The sequence below is a fragment of the Mastigoproctus giganteus genome, chromosome 2 (assembly GCF_048544385.1).
Source record: "Mastigoproctus giganteus isolate SK-2022 chromosome 2, ASM4854438v1, whole genome shotgun sequence".
In the NCBI taxonomy this organism is placed as follows: Eukaryota; Metazoa; Arthropoda; class Arachnida; order Uropygi; family Thelyphonidae; genus Mastigoproctus; species Mastigoproctus giganteus.
The window spans coordinates 179,765,209-179,778,608 of NC_143576.1; positions in this window are offsets into that span (position 1 = coordinate 179,765,209).

Here is a 13,400-nt window from a genome sequence, read left to right on the forward strand (position 1 = left end):
ATTGTGAAAATTATTTCGTCGAGGTCAGAAGAAAGACCAACTTACCGCACTTGCTGTAATGAAGCCTGGTACTTGTGAAATCAGAGATAACCCAGTAGCATCTTCGAATTCTTTAAGGATACAGTCCATCCATTGTTTCCGAATCTATTCGAATAAATTATTTTAAAATAATTATAAAGTAACTTTTATTGTTATTTCAGTTTATTAATCAATACTCATATACTGTCCCACCAAAAGAATTCAGACACCCTATCCAAAGTAGAGAACCAAGCGGACTAAATGTGTACAATATAAGAAACAGGTTTAAATGCCAACAGGATATAGGGATATCACAAACAAGAGGAGTTTCGAAGAGTTTTTGTGTGGGATGCCACACTACAATTTCTAATTGCTTGACAAGCATACGTTTGTGCCTCGAAAGTCAACAGAAGTCGATGTATTTAAAAAGGGAAGGTCGTGACCATGTAGGCGCATGTATAAGCGTGAGTGCTGATGGTCAGATAATGAAAGAAAGAAAAAGAACTGAACGATTTGGATCGTCGATTACCCGAAGAACGTAGTGAAGTAGAATCGAATGACTTCCCTGGAAAAACGTCGAATCCGCTTACAGTTTCACATGGGAACAGTAAAATTCTTACTGTCTAATTCATTTTAATTATTTTATTGAAATTAACAACATTAAGAAGTATTTATTTTATTTATTTATCTATTTTTTTACTGAGGGTAAATAGACGAAATATAGTTTCGCATACACGACCATCTGTCCATAAATTGCGCACATTTATTTCTTTTTCTTAAAATGAAATCTCTGGAACGTTCCTCGGCGATTGACTACATTATGAAAAAGCTCTTACAACTTCCTCCACAATTGAAGGTAATCGGACCCAGACTTATACTACGCATTGTGTGGAAGGAGCAGCGATCGTAACCTCCGTGCTACACGAAGTGCGTCTAGGTTGCCGATCCCCAATTTTTCATCATGCCGACGAACTGGAGTTAGAATAACAACAGTTATAATTATTTTATTATTATTATTATCATCAGTTTATTTCTCTTAGGAGAACACCCGATTACAGCCACTGGCTAGAGGGTGATCATACATATACAACTATGGTACAAAATATACATCTATGTTACAATTATAAAATACATGAAATACAGAATATCTGATTTAGAAGTACACTTTATCTGGAATATAGAATATTTGAGTTATTAATTACTCGCACAGGCTTTTACTACTGTAAACTGGTAAGAACATAATACCATGACAATTGAAGCATACCTTCTTCTTAAACACACACAAGTGGGAGTTTCACCATATTTACATAAACGCAAATATTTACAGCCAAACAACGTACAGCACATGAAACAACAGGAATGACCGCGATACAGCAAAATAAAAATTTGAAAGTTCTATTTTCCAGCAGTCGTCTTCTTCTGTGGGGATTAGAGTGGGGTAAGCAGGACAATCCTGACACCCATTTCTTGATGAGGTCGGGTTTCCTAAAGCCCAGTGGCTTGTGCCTCGCTGAACAAGGTGCTGAAACTGGATCCTTACATCTGTATTTGCAAGTAAGAGTTTCTGAGAACTTCCTTTCTGTAGGATTTGCAATTGCAGAGCTTTTCGGGATTAAATGTTGAGGTTGTTAAATAGCTGGATGGTGTTTGATGGAAAGAATCTTCCGAGGCCTATTCAACTGCGTAAGTGCCGCTTTCAGTTGTGGTTCCTTATCTGCAACTCGTCTTGGTTTTTCGCCGGGTATTATTATCCACTCTCGGGCTTTCGGTGCATCCAGTCGTCCCATTAAAAGCTGAGCGAGGGTCATTATGTTTCTTGACGTGATTATTTGTCTCCAGGGGTGTGACCTCTAAATTGGAGAATAGTATAGCTCTTGAGATGGTAAAAGTCTTAGCTGAAATTCTGTTCAGCCATCTCAAGAGCCAGCATTCGACTCCTAGAAAGGCTTTGATACTGCATTCGGGAGCTGAAAACCAGATTTGTGCCGCGTATAGGGGAATAGGAGTAACACATCTGTTGATGTATTGCTTCATCAGACCGGGATCTCTAATACCGGTGAGCTCCTGCCTGGTTGCCCATAATGCCGCGTATGTTTTGTTACGGATGATTGAGAAGTGCGGGCGGAAGTTCAGGTCTTCATCCCACTTGAGACCAAGGTCAACGTGTGACTGCGACTTTTGGACGAGGAAGCCGTTCACAAATATTTCCATTTTGTTTGGTTTTATTTTATTTGTGAAAGTCATTTGTGCCGTCTTTTTTTCATTCAACTGCAGCCCGATACAATACAAATACTCTTGAAGTTCTTTTATTTTAATATTAGCCACTTGGTTGTGGTAGTCAGCTGATTTCTGATCTCCTAAGGTAATAAAAAATTTTATATCATCGGCGTATGTGATGAAGTGCTTCTTGTTCTGGGCTAAGAAGGGTTCGAGGGCGATGGCAAAAATTGTGGCAGACAAGACTCCGCCTTGCGGGACACCTTTATCAACCTCATACGTTGCGCACATGCTTTCGTTTGTCACCGCAATTTGTCTGCGCCGAAGAGTGCTCTTTAATAAATGGAGGGCATTTCCTGTAATGAGAAAGTAGTCCCGCAGAATGACCATGAGAGCTGGGATGGATATGATATCACACGCGGCTGCCACATCTAAAAAGACTACGTCCAACTGCTGCTTGCTGGATTCTTAGCAGTGTCCCCATGAGGTTGGTGATGGTCGATCTCTGTGGTAGTACTGAGTGCAGGTATTCTGGCCTGTGCTTAAAGCAATGCTCAATAATGGTGCGCAGGATTGTTTTTTCAAAGATATTTTGCAAAGGGCATCCCATAGCGATTGGTCTGAAGTCTTTTACAGATTTTGGGTTTTTTATTTTGGGAATAGGTTTTACAAAATAGCTTTTCCACAGCTTCGAGAAGTTCGCCTCCATCAAAATTCTCTGGAATATGTGTAGTAGTACATCGATGATGTAACAGCTACAGATTTTGATCATAAATAATGGGAAATTATCTGGCCGAATCGTTGCTTTATTTGGGAGGCTGTTCATTGCACTTTTTAAGTTGTCTCTGCTAATAGTGATTTCCTTTAGATGTTCATTGTTAGTGAAAATCCGATTACTATTGATAGATTCCTTAAACCCCTTGATTACATCTTGTATCCTGGTACTGTTTGCTTCGCTGTCAATTTGGTTTTCCTTGAGGGGTGTTCCGAAAGTGGCTTCGGTCCATTCCTTAAAGGATGTCTCAGTCATTTTATGCGCGAGGCTTTTTTTGCTGACAATTCTTTTGCCTTTTTTTAGTTTTGCTTTAGCCATATCTATGTGTGCCCGTTTCTTCCCCTTCATGAAACGTGCTCTTTCATGTTTGTACCGGGTGTGGTCCTCTGGATGCGCGGTTGTTTTCCATTTCCTGAACAATTTTTGATTATTTTTGAAGATTACTTTCAACTGTGAGTTGAAAGTAATCTTCAACCAGGGCTTTGCCTTGTCTGATAATTTTATTTCCTTAGATGCTCCTTCTTCAGCCATATGCATGAGTGATTGTGAGAGCGCTGATAAGGCATCATCAGTGGCCAAAAGGTATAGGTTTTGCCAATTATATGCCTTCAGATATTTCATAATGACGTCACTTTTAATATATTTTGATGAGAAAATTATCTTTGTATTACTTTTTGGATGCGGTTCAGTTTGATGGATGTCCCGGATTCTTCTTAAAGTGGCTTCACACGTGAGTGGTTGGTGATCCGAAGTGAATTTCATGTAGTTATTCCTCAACTTTATATCTGGGGTATTGTAGTATATGAGATCCAGGCACTGAGGTCCTCTTGTTGCTGGTGTTTTCAATTGGATCATATTTAAAGCTTTCATTGTATCGTCCAACTCGCTTTTTGCCTCCCGATGTTTTGGTTGTGGCATATTTAGGTCCCCCATTATGATTCTGTCTGTGTTCGTGCTCAGATTTGAGGTGAGCCACGTAAGAAGCTCGGCTCTGTTTTCTTTAGTGTGCTCTGGTGGTAGGTATATTACGCCTAATTGCAATCTCCTCGTTTCCATACCAAAAGTGGCAATGATAGACTCGAAATTTTCCGATTGCGCCTCGAGTTCTTTGACTACTGAGAATGCTTTCTTGAAAAGAATCATTACACCGCCTACTCTTTTACCCTCTCTTCCATTTGCGATGCAGTTATAACCGGAGGTGTGTGCAAGGGCATTCAGGTGTCTGTTATTATGAAGACATGTTTCAACTAAGCATATGCAATCATTCTCCGAGTTGAGTAGTAAGGTTTGTAGTGCGTGAAGCTTATTCGATATGCTTCTTACGTTTTGCAAGAAGATAATAATCTGGTTCGATTCTTTTGGGACAGTTAAATTGCCTGTTGATTGCTATTGGGCTCTTCGTAGGTTCGCGGTGCTGTTCCTAATTGTGGGCCTCCCAGCACTTTCTCTGTATGTCTTCACTAGCGTTCCTACTGCCCAGATGTTTCTGTCGAAGAGCCGTCCTTCACTATTTAGTGGGCAGGAGAGTATGAAAGAGGAATATGCAGGATGTCTTTTGCCTATTTGCTTGACCTCTACGTCAATCCCTAATCCTCTGTCGCACATTTCTTTAATAAGATATGGACCTATCTGCGGGTTGAGTCTTGAAATAAATATTTTTCCTCTGGTTTGTACAGAGGATATGTTAAATCTATCGGCAAGCCTCTGACTGTGTCCCGCGACACGTTTCGTTGTGGGCTCGGTTCTATTGTGCTAATCATTGATTTGATTTGTTTTTTGAACCCTATAGTCCGCGAGATTGTTCTGAAACATGGATTGATTTGCGCGGGAGGGTATTGATGGGGCAGATTCACTAGTCTTGTTTTGCTGCGGTGCCTTCGGGCTAATGGCCGCAATCTGCGCAAAGGTAGGTTGTCTAGTAAACCCAGTATTTACTTCAGTCGTTAATGTGCTCTGGGGATTGTCATGGGTTGATAGGGAGAGGGGACTAGCTTTGGCGGGGTCTATTCTTGTTTCTGGCCTAGTCGTGTAGTTTTTCTCAGTGGAGATTTCTGATCCTGACACTCTTAGACGCAGTAGTGACTCGTCTCCCTCATTTTTGAAGTTATTATTCTTATCATTCCTTGCTTTTCCCTTCGTATCCCTCTGTAATTTGGACGTCTGTGTATGCTGATCTGTTCGTGCCTTATCCACATCTTTGTATTGGGCGCTATTTTCTTGTTTTTTTCATAGCTAGTACAGCATTGTCAATTCTTCTATCTGTTAGTTGTAACTGCGCTAATAGTGTGTTCAATTTTTCTTCTAATAATTTTGACTTCTACTGATTTTAATGTTTTGCTACCTTAGCTCATTGTTCTCCTCTTGGATCTCTCATAAGGCCCTGTATATCGGAGAGAGGAGCTCTGTTAAGTAATATTCGTGATTGCTCGTGTAGGGTTCCGAGCCGCAGTGTTGGTTTTTCCCAGTTCCATTGTAATGAGGGCTTTCTGCAACAGGCTGTACAGCGAGGTTTGAATTTTTTTCAGTGTCTTGGGATTCGCTGAGAAGTCTCCGATGTTCGGCAGTCATCTGGACATGCGTCGCACCAGAGGATTTCCGTTATCGAGTCACCAATGACATTAATTGGTTCTTCGGGTGCCCCAGAGCAGATACCTTGAGAGGAGTCCGTAGGCTCGCGTTCGCTGCAGGCGTCATCGCCCGACTCGCCTTCGCTGGACTCTTCTTTAGATGGCTTATTTACCTGTTCACCCCCGTCGTTCTCATTCTTGGATTTACAAGTTAGACAAAGAAATTTCTTCTTTCTAGATCGATTAAGTCGAGATATGTCAACCGAGGAGCAACATCTCCCAATAACCGCCTTGCATCCGATGCATTTAATAGCGTATTTGTTCACTTTTTGGCATATATTACATATTTGATCAGTTGCTTCTGATCCCTGTTTTTCCATATTTTGTAATTCAGACATGTGTTTTCCTTTGGCTTTTAAGGTCGCTCTTTCCCTGAGGGCAAAAGAAGTCTAGTGAGCTACTGTAACTTTACTAAGGCCTGTCTAGTGAGCTACTGTAACTTCACTAAGTACTTTCTGTCCCCCTATTACGGGGAAGTACAGCAGGAGGTATGACCGTGTAGTGATTTCGAAAGACTCTACCCTCGGTAAGCGGACACATTGCGAATATAGAACTAGAAAATGTCCGATCAGGTATTCGCAGTTTTAATCTTTAGTCTTATAAAGGTGATCCACTGAAGTCTCGTGGCTCTCATTGTTTGGAAATTAATCCAAAAATCCGATCCGACCTCGCAAGAGATAGAGGTGTACGAAATAAGGTGTCCACTGACTGTAAATAAGTGTTCGTTGCTTTCCACCAAAATTCTTCCTAATAAACCCAACTGAATCCACTACGTAGAGAAATGACAGTCCACACTATTCTACCACTCGCTCCCTGTAAACTATTCGTTTCTGGATGTCGTTAAATAACACTTCCGCTTTCTGCCTCTCTTTACTTCACATAAATATTAAAAAAATGGAAAGCCTGTTTATGCACCTTTTTGATGTGACATTAGAGAACGACTGATTTCGATAACTACAAGTAAATTGCACAGTAAACTTAAAAGGCAACGAGAGCTTATACGGTTCTGTTTAAAAAAGTTAAAAATTGGCACAGTCATTTAAAAAAACTGTACGTGATGGATCAATGATTGATATTTGAATTCGCCGCACAGTTACACTTTTTCATTCTTACACTTTTCATTTATTTCTGTAATTACTTTATTTTTAATGAAAAAAAGTTAAGTACTTCTGCAGGAGGTACATAATGTGTCCTGCCGCTAGAATATTTAACGTGTTTTATATTTAGGAGTCATCGGCAGGCGATAAAAGCGTTTTAATTTTCAGATATTAATACAATTCATGAATAATAATATAACGATGTTTTTATCTTATTAATAATAATTATATATCGATTACTGAAAGTATTAGTCTGTGATCACTAAAGTAGGATATATAATTTTTACATTGAAGGGTTCACGGCTAAATTCACCCTGCATAGTTGTTCCATTACGTGTAGTATTTATCGAAAGATATGACGACTTGTCCAAGTTTAATATTGTTTTCATAAATGTGCAGAACTCCTTTCCAATCTTAGAGTTTAATTGTAAAGAAAAAAGTTCATTCAATCTGAAAACACCAGGTGATTTGAAACAAAATTCGTTTTCCAATTAACGCATTTCCAGTTTCCGAAGATTTTTTGTATCTTAAAAGTTTAATATTTCTGTTTCTAAATTCCTTAATTTTCCAACAATATACTATACGTCCACATAACGGACGTATAGCTGAAGATAACGTCACTTCCGTAACGCTTTCGCATGACGGTTCTTCGTTGCAATTTTTTTGGAATAACGCTAGTAAAAACGTTTTTACCTTAAATAAAAATATAATTTATGTACAGGAAGGGTAAAGTCTTTTTTCTCACGCTAAGTATACTTTCAAATAATCTTTCTTTCTCAAATGCTGCTAGTAGATTATAAATATTGCTGAATTAAATGCAACGTCTTATAAACTTTTCCCATTATAAGTAGCCACCAGTTTATAATTTAATCTCATTATAACGTGTTGTACATTATTAAATTGTTTATTTTGACATCCCAATTTTGTTTTGGTTTTTTATAGTTCACTTTTATTAAAAATTACTAAAAATATAAATAATATTTTAAAAATAAGATATGGCGTTTCACTTTAATGAAAATAGAGGGAAGGTGTCTGGAGCTCTTTGTGTAGAGATCTAAAAATTCTAACTACGCCACACGGCTTCCGCCAACTATAACGTAGCTAGAAATTTTAATTACGATTTAAATTATTACTATTTATAAAATTCAGTAATCATATTGACTTTTAATTACTATTTATCCTTGCAACTTGCTAATAAAAGGTTATTAGATAGTACGAATCAGAGTTGTACTACTCAATATGTTCTACGTTGATAATAATATTAGTAAAGTAATAAGAGGAGTTTACCTCAACATAGTGCGTAGAACACTTCCGAATGAGACCCTCCAGAAATTAAAACGAAAAAATCGACAACTTACCGGTACATTAGAGTAAAATATAAATAATTAAATAATCAATTTAACTCAATTCAAATCAATTTAAAACAATTAAAAATCAAATTAACGCAATTAAAAGAATCTAACGAAAATATTCAAAACGATTTTCCTTCCTTTGTTAAAATCGTTTTGAATATTTTTTTAAATCGTTAAAAATCGTTTTGAATATATTCGTTAAATTCTTTTAATTGCTTTAATTTGATCTTTAATTGTTTTAAATTGTGTTAAATTGATTATTTATATTTTACTCTAATGTACCGGTAAGTTGTCGATTTTTTTGTTTTAATTTCTGGAGGGTATCATACAGAAGTGTTCTACGCACTGGATTGAGGTAAACTCCTCTTATTATTTTACTAATAAAAGGTTATGCAAAGTATCATTTCAACTGCTTTACTCCTCCCTGAATTATCATTAGAAGTATTTTCATGAGAACCTTTGTAAGGCATTTATAATAAACCCCAGAAACATGTGTAAGTTTACCTCACTAGAGTTATGGTTACAGTCACAATTAATCCATGTATCTTTGCAGAGGAATTTGACAACATCTTTGTAGCCCTGGGAGTAATCTTCTCCGACAGCTTTCAAACAATCGACGTTCATATGTCCTATCTTTAAGAATAAAATGGAAATCTATATCAATATTATATTATAATTTGTTACATATGTTATTATATATAATGTAATATAATATACGTATAATATCGGTGTAGACACACCATAGAATAAAACACTTAAAACACTCAAAGAAAAACTACGGTAGTAGTGGGAAAGGCACAGATGAGGTACAGATGAAACTACGGTAGTAGTTTCATCTGTACCTCGTATTGTACTCATCCTTCACAACGAGTTACCAAGTATTGCACTATCTCGAATAAGTAACACTTCACTAATAGAGAACACTATTGTAGAGAAGCGCTATTTATTCGAGCCACTGGAATGCTTGGTATCTCGTTGTGAAGGATGATCCCAATACGCGATACAGATGAAATGATGCTTTTCACACTACGATCGTAGTTTTTCTTTAAGAGTTGTCTGTGGTGTATCTGCACCGATATTGCATAGATATAGAATCCTAAACCCTTAAAATATTATGCCTAATTGCATCTAGTTTATTTAAATAATATATATTATAAAACATATTAGGGCATATAGTTCAATTTATTTAATAAATTCCGATACGGAGAGAACGGATATGCTCTGAATTTCTGTCTTTTATCGGCAATTTAAGGAATCCTAAACTTTATCAATTTTCGTTCGTAAAATCTCGAAATATCAACACTTTTCAATTTAGGTTTTCAGCTTTAACACTATGATTTGGTAAATCCTTACATTTGTGAGTTCCTTTTGAATAAAGGTTGATGCAAGGAATGAGTAAAACCAAAAACTCAAAACACGTAAAGTGGTGTATTTAGTTATTTATTTTTGTTAAATAGAGGCAATAATCCGTTCCCATCTTAACATCATGCGTGCACACATAGGCAAATTAAAAAAAATAATACTAATGTTATATTAACTGTAGAGCATTTAACTGAAGAACTAAGAGATAAGATTAGGGTGGACTTGTAAGCAGAAAGGAAAGGTTGGGGGCGCCCCGTAGTCAGGTGGGTAGGAGCGGCAGTGCGTAGCATACGCTTCTTGATTAGACCGTGGTTCGAGCCCGTTACCACCAAATACGGAAGGTGCTTAAAGGTCAGGGAATGACCAACGGAGCAATATGGCCTTAGTTGCTACTGCTCCTAAAAACCAAATAACAACAACAACAACAACGAAAGGTTGGAATGAGGGAATATTTAGAAAAGTGTCACAAGGGGGACGCCGCCAAATTTGAAACAAATGGCATTTTTCTAAATTATTTCAGGAGCAGATACTTTCTGCAGCACTCTTTGGGCTATACTTAGTATAGCCCAAAGACTATAGTATACTAGACGAGCTCTTGAAGCGCGTCGTCGGCGGCGCCTTCCAACGCCCAGTGTTACAGAAAGTAGAGGATGAAGCCATGCCAACTAGAGGGGTACTTCGAATGCCGCGTAGGGCGATGTAAGATGGTGTAAAACACCTGCTAACGCCTTCGGACGCGTTTATCTAATATATCCCCTCCCCTTCCTTTATTTGTTGCTGTAGTCCGTATTGGTGACTGGAATATTCCCATTTTTTATTCGAATTAGGTAATGCTTTGCGGCTATCGACGTTTACTGTACTGAACGCATATAAACGAAAAATAAATGTACAGTAAATTTAACAGAATATCTTGTGCATATCATGGCACGATTTAGGCAGAAATAAGTACAGCCTTCTTCAACAATCAGCACATAATGAATAATTCTTTAATTAATGTACAAGTTAGTGCATTTGCATCATTTCTGTATATAGCAACTACATAAGAAGTTATAAATTGGCATCTTTAAGTATATCTCATATTGTGAATACCTTCACAACGAGTTGCCAACATCATGACAACTCGGTGTAACTTATTGAAACTCGTTATAACGAGTTGCAGTAAGTCACAACTGGTTATAACGAGTTGCAATAAGTTACAAAGTGAGATATAATTAATGATGCCAATTTATAATTACTTATGCAGTTGGCTATGTACAGAATTGATGCAAATGCACTAACTTGTACATTAGTTAAACTATTTAAGTAACCTGAGGCTTTAACCCTAAACTTGCCGCCGTAGCCTAGTGCTCAGGCGCGCGGGTGCATAAGTACACGTGCCTTGCGTGACCGGGGTTCAAGCCCGTGACTGCTGAATACGGTGCTGTTTCTGGTATTCTGGCTATTGTGAACTCCTCTGACCGTTTGGTCGTCCCGGAGTATAAACAGAAAATTTATTTAATATTAGAATCATCCGATACTAAAATTTCGAACTTCATTTACAGCCTTAACCATAGATCCAAATTTTTGCAGGGAAATAAGTATGTTGGTCGATCTAGATATCATAAATTTCAGGCAGGATTAATTCAAACAAAAATAGGTATTATAACATTATATTTTAAGTAAATAATTGTAAATAAAGATAAAGAATAAAAAATAATAAAGAAGCATACTTACTTTGTGGAACTTTTTATTCAAGCAACGCAAATGCATTATAAACTGGTCTTCTGTTAAAACTGCAATGAAAATAAAACAAGGTTCGTTTCAGTTTTATGTTTCTTCTTTAGCGAATCTAGAATGATGAAATTTTGAATTTATGATACTGTAAGATATAAATCTTACAAATTTAAATAAGACTATTCGTTTATTTTTGCTAAAGGTAAGGTTAAAGTTTGAAGAACGCTAGATTTAGTAATAGATAGTTTTAAGCGTGAGAATTAAGAATAGTAGCAAAGGGGTAAACAAGTAATTGAAATAATACGAGAGAGAAAACAGGGACAGCAGTACTAGGTAAAGGGGTGCCATTTGAGAACACGCGTGAAGGGGTTGCTTAAGGAAGAACAATAGGACGTGAAATGGGATTATACGAAGCGCCTCCTTTGATATATGACACCATTAGAACCAAAACAGAAAATGAGGGGACATCCAAAGTTCGCGTCAAAATAAACCGGCGTCAGGCTGACTGATATATATGAGTTTTCGGATACTTTTAGAGAGAAAGGTGTGAAACGAAAATGAGTGTTTTTGGAGGTTCCCAGTGGACGTGAAAGGTTCATGCTGCCTGTGAGAAAAAAATAAGAAAGTTCTAGAAAAGGTTTGGTTTGTGCGCAGGGGAGACAGCTTGGGAGAATTGTTTTAGCAAATAGGAAGGAACGGAAATTTAAACAGAAAAAGAAGATTGGTTGGAGTCCTTGGGGGAGGTGTGCCAAACTTTAAGGGAAGAGTGAAGTACGGGAACTAATGTACGCCCTTGTAAAGAGAATGAGCCAGGTATGTACACCTATGAATATATCGTCTACACAACAAGGTGCGTCATGTCAAGAGTGCCCCAGCCGTGAGCCCAAGCTTGTCAGCCTCGAAGGAAATCCGAAGATACCAGAAGTGGAGTAAGCCTGTCATCCACATAGGAAGCCTGAACTCAAGGAAATCCGAAGATACCAGAACTGGAGTAAGCCTGCCATCCACATAGGAAGCCTGAACTCAAGGAAATTGGAAGTAGTGGAGATATCGGAATGTAAGTCTCTTCCTTGTTTCTTTATTAAATGCCGAACTCAAGGATTGATAACCTAGCTCTGTAAGCCATTGAGTGATAGTCCTTGGAAAAGAAAGGAACATTCCTGTTCTTAATGATATGAATAAATGTAAGGGTGGTTCAGGGTAGTAAAGGGAAAGTAATAATATAAAGGAAGTAGCAAAGAAATTATATTTATAAGGGCAGCACTGTAAGGATAGGTTAATTAAATTAGGCCACGGGCCAAACAAGGTAACATATCATATGAGGTGCAAAGAGAAATAAATTTTATTAATAGAAAAACCTCTTGAGTAAAGAAGGGTGACTAAGGTGATAACTAGGGTGTCTAAGATATTAATTAGGGCAGAATTGGTGACCTATAAGGAATGTTATTGAGATAAGAGGGTACCAGATGTAATGCGTTTTATGTGTCAGAGGCTAGAAACGAAGATTCTAAAGGAGTAATAAGAGCTGAAGTAAATATTATTGACGTAAGAGGAAGACAGAAAAACAAATTGGTAAGGAAAGAGAATGATTGGGTAATCATTGTGGAGTCAATTTTATATTAAATTCAACTGACACAAACTGATGTTAATAATTATTTTCTCTCTCTCTCTCTCTCTCTCTCTCTCTCTCTCTCTCCTCAATAATAAATAATTGAGGAGAGAGGGAGGGATAGTGTAGTGGATTGTAGCATGGTTTACATATGTATATGGAAATTGAGATGTTTGTATGTAATTATGTTTCTTTTATGTAAATCTTGTTTTATAATCATTAAAGTTTGTAAATTGTTGTAAATCAATGAGTGGCTGGAATGTTCTGCTAACAAGCGCTTTACACACCCTAGAAATTGAAATTTTCTGAAATTTGCAGTCAGGTTTGCGCATGTGGGAGTGTTAAACACATCAGTAGGGTGTTCACAGAATTGCAAATTGAAAAGATTTTAGTTAAGTTAATAAGAGAATTGCAAATAATAAAATAATAATAAATAACAATTCAACATCACATCCCCCAACCACAATATCATTGAACATATTCAAATTAATAGATTCATAAGGTTTAATTTAACAAATTAAATTTGAACAAATTCAAATGCTGTAATTTAAATGATATTATTATTATTCATTGGTATTGCAACAAAGACAAGTTACAACCGTAAAATACTATAGAAAACCTTTGTAGAAT